Source organism: Muntiacus reevesi, chromosome 4 (genome assembly GCF_963930625.1).
Source record: "Muntiacus reevesi chromosome 4, mMunRee1.1, whole genome shotgun sequence".
Taxonomy (NCBI): Eukaryota; Metazoa; Chordata; class Mammalia; order Artiodactyla; family Cervidae; genus Muntiacus; species Muntiacus reevesi.
In genome coordinates this window covers 21,949,616-21,968,584 of record NC_089252.1, presented here as the reverse complement: position 1 = coordinate 21,968,584, position 18,969 = coordinate 21,949,616, and the positions used below count along the sequence as shown (strand labels likewise).

At 35.6% G+C, this 18,969-nt stretch overlaps 1 protein-coding gene and 1 non-coding gene across 5 annotated transcripts in view; one reads left to right on the top strand and one right to left on the bottom strand.

Moving 5' to 3' along the window:
• NOL4 (nucleolar protein 4) overlaps positions 1–18,969 on the bottom strand; it is a 451,497-nt gene that overhangs the window by 405,500 nt on the left and 27,028 nt on the right. The window lies entirely within an intron of this gene.
• Positions 16,007–16,113, top strand: LOC136167962 (U6 spliceosomal RNA). Its single transcript, XR_010663133.1, has one exon. It is a non-coding gene; the product is annotated as a U6 spliceosomal RNA (small nuclear RNA).

Below are 18,969 nucleotides of genomic sequence, written 5' to 3'. Positions count from 1 at the left end.
GATGTAGCATTTTGTTATCATATGAATAATACTAATGTAGGTACTGACAGATGATTCATCTTGTAAACAGGTTACTAGGTTATTGATTAATACAATACAGTACTGTAAATGTATTTTCTCTTCCTTATGATTTTCTTAACATTTTCATTTCTCTAGATGACTTCATTGTTAAGACTATAGTATATAATACACATAACACACAAAATGTAACTTAATCAACTGTTTATTTGTAAGAACTCCAGTCAACAGTAGGCTATTAGTAGTTCCGTTTTGGGTGAGTCAAAGATTCTGAACAGCATGGGGTCAAAGGGCCCAAATTCTCACGTTGTTTAAGGGTCAACTCTCTGTGCCATTTGCTAGTACTACAACTGCCAACTTTCAGTCCTTGTTATTCCTCTCTGCACACAATAATGGACTTTTACCCTTAATAAAATATTATATGTTAAGGTAACATTTTTCAGAAATTTCTTCCTTAACCAGAATAACTATCTTCTATAAATCCCCAAAGCACATGGATTTTGCTTCTAACACTGCAAACTTTTGTAATATATTTTTAAAGTACCTTATATATCAGAGCAGTTTTAGGTTTACAGCAAAATTGAGCGGAAAGACCTACTGTACAGCACAGGGAACTCAGCTCAATTATGTGTGAGCTTTAGGTGCCACCTATGTGGCCAATTCTGTGCCATATAATACTGTCGATTATGCGGCAGCCTGGATGGAAGGGGCCTTTGGGGAACAGTGGATGCATGTGTGTGTAAGGCTGAGTCCCTCTGCTGCTCACCTGAAACTATCAAAGCACTGCTAACTGGCCACTCCCCAACACACAAAAAAAGTTTAAAAAAATAATAATCACTGTGAGAAAGAAAACATTGAGGGGAAGACACACAGGATTTCCCATACACTCCTTGCCCCCACAGGCGCAGAGCTTCACCCACTATCAACATCCCCAACCAGAGATGGACATTTGCTACCATCAATGAAAGTACTTTGTCACAGAGTTCATAGTTTACATCAGGGTTCACTCTTGATGTACACTCTTTATGGCTATAGACAAATGTAGAGCGACATGCATTTATCACTATAGTATTATACAAAATAATTTCATTGATCACAGCCTGGTCAAGGCAAATTACTGCCTAACTCCATGAAGCTATGAGCCAAGCTATGCAGGGCTACCCCAGACAGATGGGTCAAAGTAGAGAATTAGGACAAGACGTGGTCCACTGGAGGAGGGAATGCAAACCACTCCAGTATTCTTGGCTCAAGAACCCCATGAACAGTATGAAAAGGCAAAAAAATATGATACCAGAACAGGAGTCCTCCAGGTGTCCAATATGCTACTGGGGAGGAGCAGAGAAATAACTCCAGAAAGAAGAGGCTAGGCCAAAGCAGAAACGATACTCAGCTGTGGATGTGTCTAATGGTGAAAGTAAACTCAGATGGTGTAAAGAACAATACTGCATAGGAACCTGGAATGTTAGGTCCATAAATCAAGGTAAATTGGACGTGGTCAAGCAGGAGATGGCAAAAGTGAACATCGGCATCTTAGGAATCGGTGAACTAAAATGGATGGGAAAGGGTAAATTTAATTCAGATGACCTACTACTGTGGTCAAGAATTCCTTAGAAGAAATGGAGTAGCCCTCACAGTCAACAGAAGAGTCTGAAATGCAATATTTGGATGCAGTCTCAAAAATAAGCATCTGATCTTGGTTTGTTTACAAGGCAAACCATTCAATATAACAGCAATCCAAGTCTATGCCACAAGCACTAATGCCAAAAAACTGAAGTTGATGGGTTCTGTGAAGACCTACAAGATCTTCTAGGGCTAACCCCAACAAAAGATGTCCTCTTCATCATAGAGAATTAGAATGCAAAAGTGGGCAGTCAAGAGATATTTGAAGTAATAGGCAAGTTTGGCCTTGGAGTACAAAATGAAGCAGGGCAAAAGCTAACAGAGTTTTGTCAAGAGAACGCACTGGTCACAGCAAACACCATCTTCCAACAACACAAGAGACGACTCTATACATGGACATCACCAGATGGTCAATGATGAAAGCAGATTGATTATATTCTTGACAGCCAAAGATGTAGAAGCTCTACAGAGTCAGCAAAAAAGACCTGGAGCTGACTTCAGCTCACATAATGAGCTACTTATTGCAAGATTTAGGCTTAAATTGAAGAAAGTGGGAAAAACCATTAGACCATTCAGGTATGACCTAAATCAAATCCCTTATGATTATATGGAGCTGATGAATAGATACAAGGGATTAGAGCTGGTAGACAGAGTGCCTGCAGAACTATGGACCAAAGTTCGTAACACTGTACAGGAAGCCGTGATCAAACCCATACCTCCCAAAAAAGAAATGCAAGAAGGCAAAGTAGTTATCTGAGGAGACTTCGCAAATAGCAGAGCAAGGTAGAGAAGCAAACAGGAAGGGCGAAAGGGAAAGATATATCAGACTGAATATAGAGTTTCAGAGAATAGCAAGGAGAGATATGAAAGCTTTCTTAAGTGAACAATGCAAAGAAATACAGGAAAACAATAGACTGGGAAAAACTAGAGGTTTCTTAAAAAACTGGAGATTTCAAAGGAACATTTCATGCAAGGATGGGCATGATAAAGGACAGAAACAATAAGGACCTAAAAGAAGTAGAAGAGATTAAGAAGACGTAGCAAGAATACCCAGAAGGACTATATCAAAACAGTCAGATAACCACAATGAAGTGGTCGCTCTCCTGGAGCCAGATATCCTGGAGTGTGACGTCAAGTGGACCTTAGGAAGCATCACTACGAACAAAGCTGGTGGAGGTGAAGGAATTTCAGCTATTTCAAATCCTAAAAGATGATGCTGTGAAAGTGCTGCACTCAATATGCCAGCAAATTTGGAAAACTCAGCAGTGGCCACCGAACTGGAAAAGGTCAGTTTTCATTCCAATCCTCAAGAAGGGCAGTGCCAAAGAATGTTCAAATTACCAGACAGTTGCACTCACTTCACATGCTAGCAAAGTAATGCTCAAAATCATTCAAGCGAGGCTTCAACAGTATGTGAACCAAGAATTTCCAGATGTAGAAGCTGAGTTTTAAAAAGGCAGTGGAACCAGAGATCAAATTGCCAACATTTGTTGAATCATAGAAAAAGCAAGGGAATTCCAGAAAATATCTACCTCTGCTTTATTGACTACATGAAAGTCTTTGACTGTGTAGATCACAACAAACTGTGGAAAATTCTTAGATATGGGAATATCAGACCACCTTACCTGCCTCCTGAGAAACCTATATGCAGGCCAAGAGACAACAGTTAGAACTAGACATGTAACAATGGAATGGTTCAAAATTGGGAAATGAGTATACCAAGGCTGTTTATTGTCACTCTTTTGGTTAAACTTCTATGCAGGGCACATCATGGGAAATGCTGGGTTGAGATTAATCACAAGCTGGAATAAGATAGCTGGCAGAAATATCAATCAACCTCAGATATGCAGATGATACCACTCTAATGGCAGAAAGAGGAACTAAAGAACCTCTTGATGGAAGTGAAAGAGGAGAGTGAAAAAGTTGGCTTAAAAATCAACATTCAGAAAACTAAGATCATGGCATCTAGACCTATTATTTCATGTCAAATAGATGGGGGAAAAGTGGAAACACTGACCGACTTTTTTTTCCTGGACTCCAAAATCACTGTGGACAGTGCCTGAAGCCACAAAATTAAAAGATGCTTGCACAGTGTATTAAAAAGAAGAGACATCCCTTTGCTGACAAAGGTCCATGTAGTTAAAGCTATGGGCTTTCCAGTAGTCATGTACAGATGTGAAGGTTAGACCATAAAGAATGCTGAGCACCAAAGAATTGATGCTTTTGAACTGTGGTGTTGGATAAGACTCTTGAGAGTCCCTTGGATTGCAAAGAGATCAAACCAGTCAATCCTAAAGGAGATCAGTCCTGAATTTTCGTTGGAAGGACTGATGTTGAAGCTGAAGCTCCAATACTTTGGCCACCAGATGCAAAGAGCTGACTCATTGGAATTAACCCTGATGCTGGGAAAAATTGAAGGCAGGAGGAGAAGGGGGCAACAGAGGATGAGTTGGTTGGATGGCATCACTGACTCAATGGACATGACTTTAGTCAAACTCCACGAGATAGTGTAGGATAGGGTAGCCTGGCGCTCTGCAGTCCATGGGGTCACAAAGAGACAGACACAACTTAGCCATTGAACAACAGCAACAAAAATCTGTGCTCCATCTACTCATCCCTCCCTCCTCTATAAACCCTAGAAACCAGTCATCACATTTACTGTTTCCATAGTTTTGCATTTTCTGGAATATCATATTATTGGAATCATACACTACGTAGTTTTTTCAGTTGGCTTCTTTTACTTAGGAGTGTGCATTTAAGGTCCCCCCAGTCATTTCATAGCTTGACAGCTCATTTCTTCACAGTGATGAGTAATACCTCATTGTCAGAGCATACAATAATTTATTTACCATTCACCTAGTGAAGTATAATTTGACTGCTTCCAAGTTGGGAATTAAGTATAAACTGCTATAAACATCCATGTGCAGGTTACTTTGTGGACATAAATTCTCAACTAATTTGGGTAAATATTCAAGTTTACAATTGCTGAATCTTAGGGTAACAAAATGTTTAATTCTGTAAGAAACTGCCAGACAGTCTTCCAAGTAACTGTTCCATTTGAATTCCCACCACAATGAATAAGAGTCCTGTGGCTCTGTATACAATACTTTTTGATATTTGGTTCTGTTAGTGTATTGTATTTATTCCATTCTAGGAGTATGTGGTAGAATTTCATCATTGTAATCATTTGCAATACCTTAGTAATAGACGATACAGAGTATTGTAACTATTTCTGTACACATTATAACTGTTTTAATATGGACTTAAGGGTAGCCAAAGTTATCTTTTTGTTATCCACTGAATGTAACATAATACCTTGAAATAATTAATGAATAAAAGCTAGGATTGTAGTGAAAAATAAAAATATGTATATATTTATATAAAAATATAAAATATAAATATATATATATATATATAAAGCATTGTCTCAGTTGACCAGACAGCTGAATTCAGTTGCCCAGCTATCTTAAGATGTTAAGGCCAGAGTCAGTCGTTTCTGCAACTGTAGTAATTTTCTACGTTTACAAATATTTATTTGTATACTATTTGTTCAAAGATTATATTCTTTCTTGTGATTAAATAGATCTGTAGGTCCAAGGTGCATGACCTTAATGGATCCTTCTTGGTGCTTTGTTTGTACAGACTGAGAGAGATTAAAGGGAAAATGAGCTATACTTCCCAATATGTGAACTCCTATCCAGGACTCCCAAAACCTTGAGTAATGGTAATCTGACTCTCAAATTCACAGAGCAAAGATCTATTATCTTACCATATACTGGACACTGTTCTAGAACATGTAATATATCGTGAGCAAAACCAAACAGCTTCTATTCAATGATATGGTCAATGATTACCAAGAAATACATTTCTGTTTTTTCCCCTATATCTTGCAGGAGACTCGGGTTTGATCCCTGGATTAGGAAGATCCCCTGGAGAAGGGAATGGCAATCCACTCCAGTAATCTTGCCTGAAAAATCCCATAGACAGAGGAGCATGGCTGGCTACAGTCCATGAGGCAGCAAACAGTCAGTTACAACTGAATGCCTAACACTCGTAAAATATTTCAAGATAGTATGCCATTTAGTGTATCTTAAACTATTATTATAGGTTATAAATAAACCAATCTGAAAAGAATAAGGCTAAAACCCTTTAAATCAAGTCCAAAATATTTACTTTATTTTCATTTTTATTTGCAAAATAAATGTTTTTAAATTCCATGTGATTGTGAAATATTTGAATGCAAAAGATTCACTTTGACATTTAAACTTGAAGATGCATTTTTAACCACATTTTTGCTTTCTCCTATAACCTCAGAAAGTTTCCCATCCAAACTATACACTAGATGATTTTTTAAGTTAAAAGAAATTATATATATCTGAATAATATGTATGATATTTAAGAACATATAATGTATACAGTATTTGATAATGCAGATTATATAATATCTAATATGTATTTGTTTTAATTTAAATATATAATATAATGTATAAATATATAATATATAATCTATGTAATATTTTATATAATATACATGTGTTACATATATCTATACATATATATTTTTTTTTTTTTAATCCACTGCATACAGATAGTATCCAAATGAATTTCAACATCTCCATTTTGGCAGAAATTCAGAGTTATAAATGCAGGCTTTCATCTGGAATTACAGTCTATATAAACAGGAAAAACTGATTGATTAATATTCATTCACCATAATTTGCAAGAGCTGAGAATGCTTATCTGTTGATAAGGATGGCTGGAGACATCTGTAGCAGATCACATGAAAAAAAAGCTTGGAATATCAATTAAAATAATCTCTTAAAACACAATGCAACTAAAAAATGATATATATGACATACATTCAATGCTCTTCTATAAAAAATTGTCAAAAATTATAAATTCAGATAAGTTCTATTATGTATAGATATTTAATATTTGTATGAATGAATGTGCTTCCTTTATATATGAAGGTAAAATTATGCAGTCACTATGAGTAAAATGTGTATTTTGAATTGTTGGTTGTATTTATCAGTTTACAGCAAGCCACATACTTTTAATCCTCTTTATGGTATATACTCCTAAACTGGGTAAAATGTTTCAAGGAAAGTGTTCATAGACAGTGGTAATATACAAAAATAGTGAATGGAATTTTAGGTCTTGAAAGTTTAAAATTTAAATAACACTTTTAGTTGAATAAACATATAACTATGTTGGCACAATGATTTTCAAGTCACTTTACATTTTGTTAGAGCTGTATGTTTATTTTCAACTCTAAAGAATTACTAGGTGGCCAAAAAATGGGTCTGGGTTTTTCTATAACAGTTTATGGGGAAACCTGAACAAACTTTCTGGCCAACCCAATGCTATGCTGTCACTCAGATCAGCATATTATAGGAATTTCTCTGTATTTTAAAACAATTATAAATGGTATTTTATACATAGGTCTGGTGGACAATGTGAAACTGTTTCACACACTATCATACAAATAAGCTAACAGAGCCAAAGGATTCCACTGGGTCCCATGAGTCAAAAACATCCCATGTCGTTAAGAACCCTTGAATAAGCTAACATACTTTAGCTTGAAATCATAGCATAGAAACATAGTACAGAAATAAGAAGCCAACTTTAGCTGTGCTTTGCTAAAGAAACGGCTCCGTAACTATAGCACACAGCTTCAAAAGGTCCTGAACATAAGTGATAAAAGTTGAAAAATTCCATAAACACTTGAGTGTATCTCCACTCAATTCTAATAACTTTAACATTTTAGAATTTGCTGTCAAATGGAAAATAGTAGTCAAGTTGCACTCTCTTCATTCTGATTTGTCTACATGTTTTGATAAATGAGTTACATAATACTAAAGGAAAAAGTACACACACATACACACATATATATACAGATACCTATGCATATATACACATATATACCTATATAAATGTGTGTAGGTGTATATATATATTTTTATACATAAGCAAATATATATATGTGTATGTGTGTATATACACACACAGGGTCAGGAAGATTCTTTGGAGTAGGAAATGGCAACCCACTCCAGTATTCTTGTCTGGAAATCCCATGGACGGAGGAGCCTGGCAGGCATAGTCCCTGGAGTGACAAAAGAGCTGGATGTGACTGAGTGACCAACATGATAAGATAATTGATTACTTTTGCCAGTTAGGATGACTTTGCTGCAATTGACAGAATAGTTACCTTAAAATTACTTACATATCTAATATTTTTAGACAAAAATGTCCAGAAGCAGTGTTGTTTCAGATTTGCTTCTAAGTCAAGGTATTACCATGACCGAAGTAAATTCTTTCCCTTGGTTTCCTCTGTTATCCTCTCCATATCAGCTCTATCTCCCTGATGTTTGCAAGAAGACTTCAGAAATCCCAGGCTTCGTGTGTACTCACTGTCACATCCAGCAAAGAAGAGTGTTTTTATGCTTTTCATTTCTTTTTATTCAGGGACAATTAACTTTGATGCAACCTTACAAAAGACTCCATTTCCATTGGCCAAGTCAAGTTTATATTCCAATGCCCTAGCTGCAGGGGAAGCTAGAAAACAAGTACATAGGCATATATCACCCTTCCAAGGTGAAACAGGCTCTGCCAGCAGAGAACCAGGAGAGGGATAGGGCTGGGAGAGTTATAAGTCTACCACATCTCTAGATTTGTCTAATTTACCCAACATTGTTCAAAATTTGTCTACCTATCCGCACCTTTCTCTGTCTCTCTCAGACATACATATACATGCACCCACATCTGCACTTCTCTCCTGAAATGATCAGCTGTGTAGGGCAGATGCTGTTTATTATGATGTTCCAAGATATTTCTCCACTGTATCCAGATTGTAATTAAAATTCTTACATCTTGGCTGTATTTTTACCTACAAGGATTCAGAAGCCTTTCTTGGCATCAGTACAAACAAAGAGCTATCACAGGTTGTAGCTCTTAAAAAAAAAAGAAAGGGAACAAACAGAAGCAGTAAAAATCTGCATGAGATTCATCTATCTCTCTTATAAGTTAGGTGGGGGAAAATTAACCCATTCCCAGTATTATTAAATGCCTTTGTTCAAAACTCAAATATAAAATATGTTACATATTTTGCTTCACCTTATTTATTTTCCAAGAACTACTATGCCAACTCTCTCATCTTCAGCAGTTTATGGATGATAGGGTTATAGAATATTTTTGCATATAATTAATACAGAAACTACTCACTAAACAAAAACACCCTTTTAAAGAGCTAATTTTTAACATACAGATATTTAACTGACTCCAATGCAAGTGATTCAAATTCATGGAAAGTGTACAGTAAAAAGGGATTTTGAAATGACTTACCAAGAACTTGTAATTACAACCTTGGTTAAATCATTTTCAAATAAAATTGAAACAACACTCAGAAATTATTGAGATAGTTTTCATGAGACATGAAAGCATGACTGTATCATTTTTCTCAAATCTACATTTTATGGATTTTATTACTGACAACGGGTATCACCTGTATACACTAATTACACTAAGTTGAAGTTAATATAAAGAAAAACCCAAGGAGAGGTCACAAATAGAAAAATTATTATCCCTCAACTCAAGCATATAAGTAAAATCATAAGTTGCAAATCTTGATAATTAGGGTAAAATAATGAAAAGGGCAAAGAATTTATATACATTTTATGGGTGTATTGAAGTGGTGCTAGTGGTAAAGAAGCTGCCTGCCAATGTAGGAGACATAAAAGACATGGGTTCAATCCCTGGGTCGGGAAGATCTCCTAGAGGAAGGCATGGCAACCTCTCCAGCTTCCCTGGTGGCTCAGACGGTAAGGAATCCGCCTGCAACGTAGCAGACCTGGTTTTGATCTTGGGATGGGAAGATCCCTTGGAGAAGGGAATGGCACCCACTCCTCTATTCTTGCCTGGGAAAATCCCACAGACAGAGGAGCCTGGTGGATTACAGTGTATGGAGTCACAAAGAGCTGGACATGACTGAGTGATACCCACACACATTGATAAACGAAATACTTTAAAACCGTACCACCACATTTTCCTTTGAGGTCTCAGTGTTAGTAAAAGAAATGTTAGGGTTTTTTCCCCCCAAAATAATGCTATTTAACCTTAAAAAATCTTTGTACCTGTGGGTGCTGAAATAAGCTTTTATGCTGCCATTGCATTGAGGACAATTATGCCTGTTACAAGTGACTGTATGTATTTTATTTTCCATTAGCAATGGTCAAGATATCTGAGACCTTAAGAAGAATTGCCTTGTCTGGAATTCTTTGCCAGCACTGCTTCAGTAAGGTGAAGTAGCATAATATCGGAATAAGGTACAAAAGTGCATCAGTCACCTCTTTTAAAAAAAAATCCCTTCAAGTATAGAAAGAATTTATTTTTTCTATTCCCCAAGCTAATCTCCACCCAACTATCTCACTTTAAAAAGTTAGATAACTACAGGAAACAGATATATTCATAAAGATGCTAAAAAGGTAACAAAATCCCATTTTCTGACAAAATTAAAAGGATCATTATGTGACTGCACCTTCTCTTTTTTCTTAAGTTTGAAAAATGCATTAAATTCTGAATAAGAGATTCCCTTCTGGAATGTCTATGCTGAAGACACTGTTTCCCTTATGTTCCTTGAGGACATAGAGCAACTTATTTGTCCTACTGTATCCTGTTCATGATATCATGAAGCTACACGGAGGTGGCTGTACATATACTTTCCCTCATAGGAATCATCAGTCAACTAGATTACCAAGACTATCATCTTGCTTTAATCAAAGAACGCCAAGTCTCACATCTTAGGAAAATTGCTGAACAGAGCCATCTGAGTCTGGAAACCTCACACACTCACAGCATTTTAAACTGTACAGAATTAGGATCACAAAGTGATTGAAGCTGACACTATAACTGAGTAAATAATAAAGTAAATGGTCTGTTCCAGAAGTGAACTTGATGTTACTGAACTGTTGATAGAACAAAAATTTTGATTAGCTGTTGACAAAAGGAATTTGAAGGCCCTCAAGCAAACCTTTTGAGGAGATTTATTCCCACTCTGTTAACTGCAAAACAGACAAATCTGCAGCAAATTCCCATTCACTGGAAAGATTATTGGCATTCAAGGAATCTAGAAGAAAGGGACTTAATACTTTGTAACAGTTTAACTTATTTTCCAGGAAAATGGCTTCTCCATATTGGGAAACCACAAACAAAAGTTCAATGAAGTAATATTCAACAAAAGAGTATTTCCTCTAAATTGAATAATTGTCGTTTAATTATATATAGTTAAAAAAAATCACAATTTTATAACCTTTTAGACATTTCTGATAACATTTTGGGGAAGATTTTTTAAATTGATAGCAGATATTTTTAAGCACTCGGAGATGGATTTCTACTACCCTCATAGTCTCTCAAATGTACTTAAAGAGTGACTAAAGCTATATATGCATGTGTGTCTGCTTTACAAAGTCAACTCTTTGTAACCCTGTGGACTGTAACCTGCCAGGGTCCTCTGTCCATGGGATTTCCCATGGCAAGAATACTAGAGTGGGTTGCCATTTCCTATGCCACGGAATCTTCCCGACCCAGGGATCAAACCCAGGTCTCCTGACAAAAGGATTGACAAAAGGATTGTTGACCATTGAGCCACCTAGTAAGCCCATAGCTAGATAGAGCTAAGTAGATATATAAGTTCTGAAGAGGGGGGCAGTTTGGCTGGGGAGGGGGCAGGAGGAGGAGGAGGATATAATGATGAATTTGAATGGATCCACTACTTAGATGGAAAAAAAACAATACAAAACAACACTAACTCATATACAAGAATTAAGCACATTTCAATGATAGTCAATGTATTATTTTACTTAATTACACCTTTACAATTAAGAAAATGAAAAAAACCTGAAAACTATCATCTTTACCCTTTTTCTCATCAAGTTCATCCTTTTAAACCAAGGGTAGATAACAAATGGCATTTCAGAGTCAAACAGATCCACAGGTAAATTCTAATCCCATCCCTTCACTTCATAGTTCAGCAAGATAAGGTTAAAAAGAAGACAAATTAACATTTGACGTGTCTACATTAAACACATGTGTGAGGGCTGATAATTCTCTAAAAGAACAAAGCCATATGTTTTTATTAAGCAATTACTATATGCTTGCTTTGTGCCAGGGGCTACACAATAGTGGGGAGAAAGTTAGAATCTGCCTGTTCTATGAAATGTATCTCATGGAATGACAAGCTCTAATTAATTAATCATACTAGCACATGTATTACCATAAAGTGAGATAAGTGCTAGGAAGGCATGTTAATGAAACAGAAACCTATCTGAGGTTTGATAAAGGCATTGCCCAAGATGAGATCTGAAGAATGTATAGGAGTTAACTAGCGGAAAGAAGTTATGTGCCGGTGGTTTGATAACCTAGCACAGGGACATATGCAAAGGCCTCCGTGGGGATGAGAGCATCATCACTTTAAGAACGTGAATACACACAGATCTATAGAAATCACCTAATCTTAAGAGAGAGAGGAAATGGATAGAAAAAAATGAACACAGCTTCAAAACTTTATGGGAAAATATCCAACATTCTATCCTATGAGTAACTGCAGTCCCAGAAGACAGGGGGAGAGAGAATGGGGCAAAGAAAATATTTGAAGAAATAGTGGGCTAAACTTTCTCAAATTTGGTGAAGACATAAACTTGTACAAAACTTTACAATACTCAATACGCTCATTAGACTTCAAAGAGAATGCAAAGAAAACCCCAGATAACCATATCATAGTCAAATTGCTATAAACCAAAGATAAAAAGATCATCTTTAAAACAAATACATAAGAAATATTATTTCATACAGAATAACTACTTACATAACTATGGATTTCTCATCAGAAAACCTATAAGTCAGAAGTTAGTAGAAAAATATCTTGAAGTTCTGAAAAAAATGTATTATGATAGTTTCTGCTCTTGAATTATTTACTTTCTTTGAATTACTTATTTTATTAACTTCTTAAATTTAACAGGATATCACACTGAATTTCAGTCCTCCTCTATAAGAAGCACTAAAAGTGACAAACACCAATGTGACTGTATCACCAAATTTCTGATACAATTTTTATCATCCAGTTTAAAATATTTTCTAACTTCCATTTTTATTTTTGCTGCATTGCATGAGTTATTTAAAAGTGTACTTTTAAAATTGCCAATTCTATTTTTTAATAATTCACTTTTAATTCTTAGAGTCAAAATGGAATGTATGAATTGGAGGCTTAGAAATTCATCAATGCCTGTTCTTACAGTATAATGTATATCCAATTTTTACAAATGATTTGTACATTCTTGATAACAACGTGAATGCTGTAAGTGCTAGGTACAAGCTAACCATGTATATTCATTTTGTTGTTGTTGTTGTTCAGTCGCTAAGTTGTGTCTGATTCCTTGTGACCCACACTAGACCAAGGTTATTTATTGTTGGAATAAATCTGGTATTTCTTTAGTAAAGGATAATCAAATAAGACAAAAATTAAGAGAGATATGTGATATATTTCCAATTATCATAGTGTCTTTGTCTATTGTTCTATGTAATTCTCTCAAATTTTCTTAATATATAATAAAGGTTACACCATTAGTAGCGTACAAGTTAAGCATTATGTCCATATAGCAAATCTTCTTATCCATAATATTGTTACTAATAATGAAATTCTAGTCTTCCATAAATATGCATTCATCTGCTATTCTATGATCATCTAATATTCAATGATACCTTATAGTTTTAACCTGCAACTCTATTAATTTGGTATATCATTGTAATGAGTAGATTAGATTTACATCTTTATCTAATATGATAATTTTTCCTGTTTTATGTAAAAGTTTATATGATTAGATTGAATTCCAAGTGAATTCAGTGCTCTCCTTTCTCCTTACATGCCCTTCTTTCCTCCATTTATGCTATTTTTAAAATATACTGAAATTATTTTTCATATTCTACTTCTGTCCTCTAACAAACTGAACATTATTTTCTATTCTTGAATGACTGCATTTATAACATTAATTAACAAAGCCCAAATCTAAACAATATTTCAGCCCTCCTTTTATTCAATACATGCTTAAACTGCTTTAAATTCCAGAGGTCATCCTCCATTAAATTTGTTATTTTTGTCCAGAACTTTGCTACCATTTTTCCCCCAATACTGTATATTAACATAATTATTTTACAATAATATTTAGTACACAGTCATATGTTCTAACTTCGATGTTCACCATTTCTTCTGACATCCTGATCATTTCTTTTGAGATCTCTATACTCTTAAAAAACACCTTCTAAAATTTCTTTTATGAAGGTCTGTTCATGGTAAAGTCTCTCACGGGAAAATGTCTCATTACACCTTCTTATTTCTTCTCAGCATTTTGAAGTCATTTGCTTTCCATTACTGCTTTGCAGATGTAAGCTATCAGTTTACTTGTTTTTAAATAGCATTTATTCTTTCTTTCTGCTTCTAAAGTTTTTCTCTTTATGTTTTTCTAATATTTCCCTACTATGTGTCTAGTTACGACTTCTTATTTGTCCTGTTTGACATTTGCTACATTTCCTGAAGTTGTGGATTTATCTTTTTAAAGATCTTAATTTTAAGAAAACATATATTCAAAAATCTCATCTTTTTTATTTTCTATCTTCGACCTATGGAACTCTAATAAGATTTTTGACCTTCTCATTTTATTCTCCATGTGTCCTAATCCCTCATTTGCTATCACTATGTCTGTCTATTACATCAAAAGAAATTACCCAAGTTTATCTTTCAGTTCATAAATTCAATATTAAACAGTGTCTGATTTGCTGTCTAACTTCTCTCCTGACACTGAGAGAATGCCATGTGAGGAATGTCATAGCCGACACACGCCAGACTGTCAGTAAACCAGCAAGAAGCTAGAAGAGAGATTCTCGCTACCAGCCTTCAAAAGGAATCCACCCTCCTAACACCTTTATTTTGGACTTCTAGCCTCTAGACCTGTGAGACAATACATTTCTGTTGTTTTAAGCCACACCGTTTTTGGTACTTTTTTATGGTAGCCTTAAAAAGATAGTACAGATTTTGATAATAATTTTTTCATTTTTAGAAGTATCTGGTTCTTTTGAAAATCTTCCTTTTTCTGGATGAATATCTCACTTCTTTCTTATACTCTGAGCCTATATTTTGAAAGGCATATAAAACATATTCACCTTATATGCTGTACATAATAATTCTAATATCATAAATTCTTGGAGTTCTGATTCTTCTCTTGCAATTTCTGCTGACTCTTAGTTATGGGTGTTTGTTTTATAATTTGCAATTTTGGCAAATTCAAGTACAGTTGAGTTTTATCTATTGGCATCCTGGGAAGCATGTGATTAAAGTAGATCACTCCAATCTGTACTCTACTAAAGAGAGTGCACATCAGCTTCTGCCAATGACCCTCAGATGTTGCAAACCCTGATTCACTGATGCTAATTTATTAGCTTAGGATCTCTAAGACCATATTACTGTTGTATATTTGAATCCCAGATCAACATACATGCAGAGGTCTATAAATTCTTCTAAGTTTTCTTTCCTTCCAGAGGCAAGTCTAAGCAGAATTGTTTATTTGTTATATCCTAGTTCACCATTCATTGAAAATGAACTTCTTTGATGGTTTCAGCTTTATGAGGAGTCTTAATTTCAATTTTATACCCATAGGTGGTCCCAGGGCCATATCTCCCGGCCCAGAGGCAGATGTAAAAGTGCAAACTCTTGCAAAAAAAAAAAGAGTACCTAGGAACAAACCTACCTAAAGAGAAAAAAGATACATATACAGAAAATTATTAGACACTGATAAAAGAAATCAGGAACACACAAATATATGGAGAGATACACCATGTTCTTGGATTGGAAGAATCAATATTATGATTCTTATCACAATAAATATACTATCCAAAATAAATATACTATCCAAAGCAACCTAAAGATTCAATGCACTCCCTATCAAATTACCAATGGCATTTTTCACAGAATCAGAACAAAAAATTTCACAATCTGTCTGGAAACACAAAAGACCCTGAATAGCCAAAGCAATCTTGAGAAAGAAAAACAAAGCTGGAGTAATCAACCTTCTTGGCTTCAGACTCTATTGCAAAGCTACAGTTATCAAGACAGTATAGTATTGGCACAAAAAGAGAAATATACATCAGTGGAACGAGACTGAAATCCCAGAGATAAACCCATGCACTTACAGGCACCTTATCTTTGACAAAAGGGGCAAGAATATACAATGGAGAAAAGGGAGCCTCTTGCTAGAAAAACTGGACAGTGACATGTAAAAGAATGAAATTAGAACACCTCCTACCACTATACACAAAAGTAAATTCAGTGCTCGCTTCGGCAGCACATATACTAAAATTGGAACGATACAGAGAAGATTAGCATGGCCCCTGCGCAAGGATGACACGCAAATTCGTGAAGCGTTCCATATTTTTGACATAAAAGGAATCCAGATAGGAAAAGAAGAAGTGAAACTCTCGCTGTTTGCAGATGACATGATCCTCTACATAGAAAACCCTAAAGACTCTACCAGAAAATTACTAGAGCTAATTAATGAATATAGTAAAGTTGCAGGATATAAAATTAACACACAGAAATCCCTTGCATTCCTATACACTAACAATGAAAAAACAGAAAGAGAAATTAAGGAAACAATACCATTCACCATTGCAACAAAAAGAATAAAATACTTAGGAGTATATCTACCTAAAGAAACAAAAGACCTATACATAGAAAACTATAAAACACTGATGAAAGAAATCAAAGAGGACACAAACAGTTGGAGAAACATACCGTGTTCATGGATTGGAAGAATCAATATTGTCAAAATGGCTATTCTACCCAAAGCAATCTATAGATTCAATGCAATCCCTATCAAGCTACCAACGGTATTTTTCACAGAATTAGAACAAATAATTTCACAATTTGTATGGAAATACAAAAAACCTCGAATAGCCAAAGTAATCTTGAGAAAGAAGAATGGAACTGGAGGAATCAACCTGCCTGACTTCAGACTCTACTACAAAGCCACAGTCATCAAGACAGTATGGTACTGGCACAAAGACAGAAATATAGATCAATGGAACAGAATAGAAAGCCCAGAGATAAATCCACGAACCTATGGACAGCTTATCTTTGACAAAGGAGGCAAGGATATACAATGGAAAAAAGACAATCTCTTTAACAAGTGGTGCTGGGAAAACTGGTTAACCACTTGTAAAAGAATGAAACTAGAACACTTCCTAACACCATACACAAAAATAAACTCAAAATGGATTAAAGATCTAAATGTAAGACCAGAAACTATAAAACTCCTAGAGGAGAACATAGGCAAAACACTCTCTGACATAAATCACAGCAAGATCTTCTATGACCCACCTCCCAGAATATTGGAAATAAAAGCAAAAATAAACAAATGGGACTTAATGAAAATTAAAAGCTTTTGCACAACAAAGGAAACTATAAGTAAGGTGAAAAGACAGCCCTCAGATTGGGAGAAAATAATAACAAATGAGGAAACAGACAAAGGATTAATCTCAAAAATATACAAGCAACTCCTGAAGCTCAATTCCAGAAAAATAAACGACCCAATCAAAAAATGGGCCAAAGAACTAAACAGACATTTCTCCAAAGAAGACATACAGATGGCTAACAAACACATGAAAAGATGCTCAACATCACTCATCATCAGAGAAATGCAAATCAAAACCACAATGAGGTACCATTACACGCCAGTCAGGATGGCTGCTATCCAAAAGTCTACAAGCAATAAATGCTGGAGAGGGTGTGGAGAAAAGGGAACCCTCTTACACTGTTGGTGGGAATGCAAACTAGTACAGCCACTATGGAAAACAGTGTGGAGATTTCTTAAAAAACTGGAAATAGAACTGCCATATGACCCAGCAATACCACTTCTGGGCATACACACTGAGGAATCCAGATCTGAAAGAGACACGTGCACCCCAATGTTCATCGCAGCACTGTTTATAATAGCCAGGACATGGAAGCAACTTAGATGCCCATCAGCAGATGAATGGATAAGGAAGCTGTGGTACATATACACCATGGAATATTACTCAGCCGTTAAAAAGAATTCATTTGAATCAGTTCTAATGAGATGGATGAAACTGGAGCCCATTATACAGAGTGAAGTAAGTCAGAAAGATAAAGAACATTACAGTATACTAACACATATATACGGAATTTAGATAGATGGTGGCAATAACCCTATATGCAAAACAGAAAAAGAGACACAGAAATACAGAACAGACTTTTGAACTCTGGGGGAGAACGTGAGGGTGGGATGTTTTGAAAGAACAGCATGTATATTATCTATGGTGAAACGGACCACCAGCCCAGGTGGGATACATGAGTCAGGTGCTCGGGCCTGGTGCACTGGGAGGACCCTGAGGAGTCGGGTGGGGAGGGAGGTGGGAGGGGGGATCGGGATGGGGAATACATGTAACTATATGGCTGATTCATGTCAATGTATGACAAAACCCACTGAAATGTTGTAAAGTGATTGGCCTCCAACTAATAAAATAATATTAAAAAAAAAAAAAAAAAAAAAAAAGTAAATTCAAAAATGGATAGAAGTCTAAACATAAGGACAGAAACTATTAAACTCCTAGAGAAAAGCATAGGCAGAACACTGACATAAATCACAACAAGATTCTCTTTGACCCACCTTCTAAAGTAATGAAAATAAAAACAAACAGAACCTAATTAAACTTAGAAGCTTTTGCATAACAAAGGAAACTATAAACAAGATGAAAAATGAGAATGACAAAACAACTACAACTGAAGCCACTAACAAAGGATTAATCTCCAAAATATACAAGCAGCTCATAAGCTCAATATCATAAATACAAACAATCCAATCAACAAATGGGCAGAAGACTTAAAACCGACATTTCTCCAAAGAAGACATACAAATGGAAAATACACATGAAAAAATGCTCAACATCACTACGTATCAGAGAAATGCAAATCAAAACTACAATGAGATATCAACGCACACCAATCAGAATGGCCCTCATCAAAAAGTATACAAACAATAAATGCTAGAGAGGATGCAGAGCAAATGGAACCCTCTCGCACTGTTGGTAGGGATGTAAACAATACAGACACTATGGAGAACAGCATGGAGATTCCTTAAAAACATAGGAATAAAACTACCATATAACCCAGCAATCCCACTACTGGGCATTGTTGTTGTTGTGTGAGTCAGTCAGTCACGTCTGACTCTTTGAGACCCCATGGACTGCAAACCACCAGGCTCCTCTGTCCAT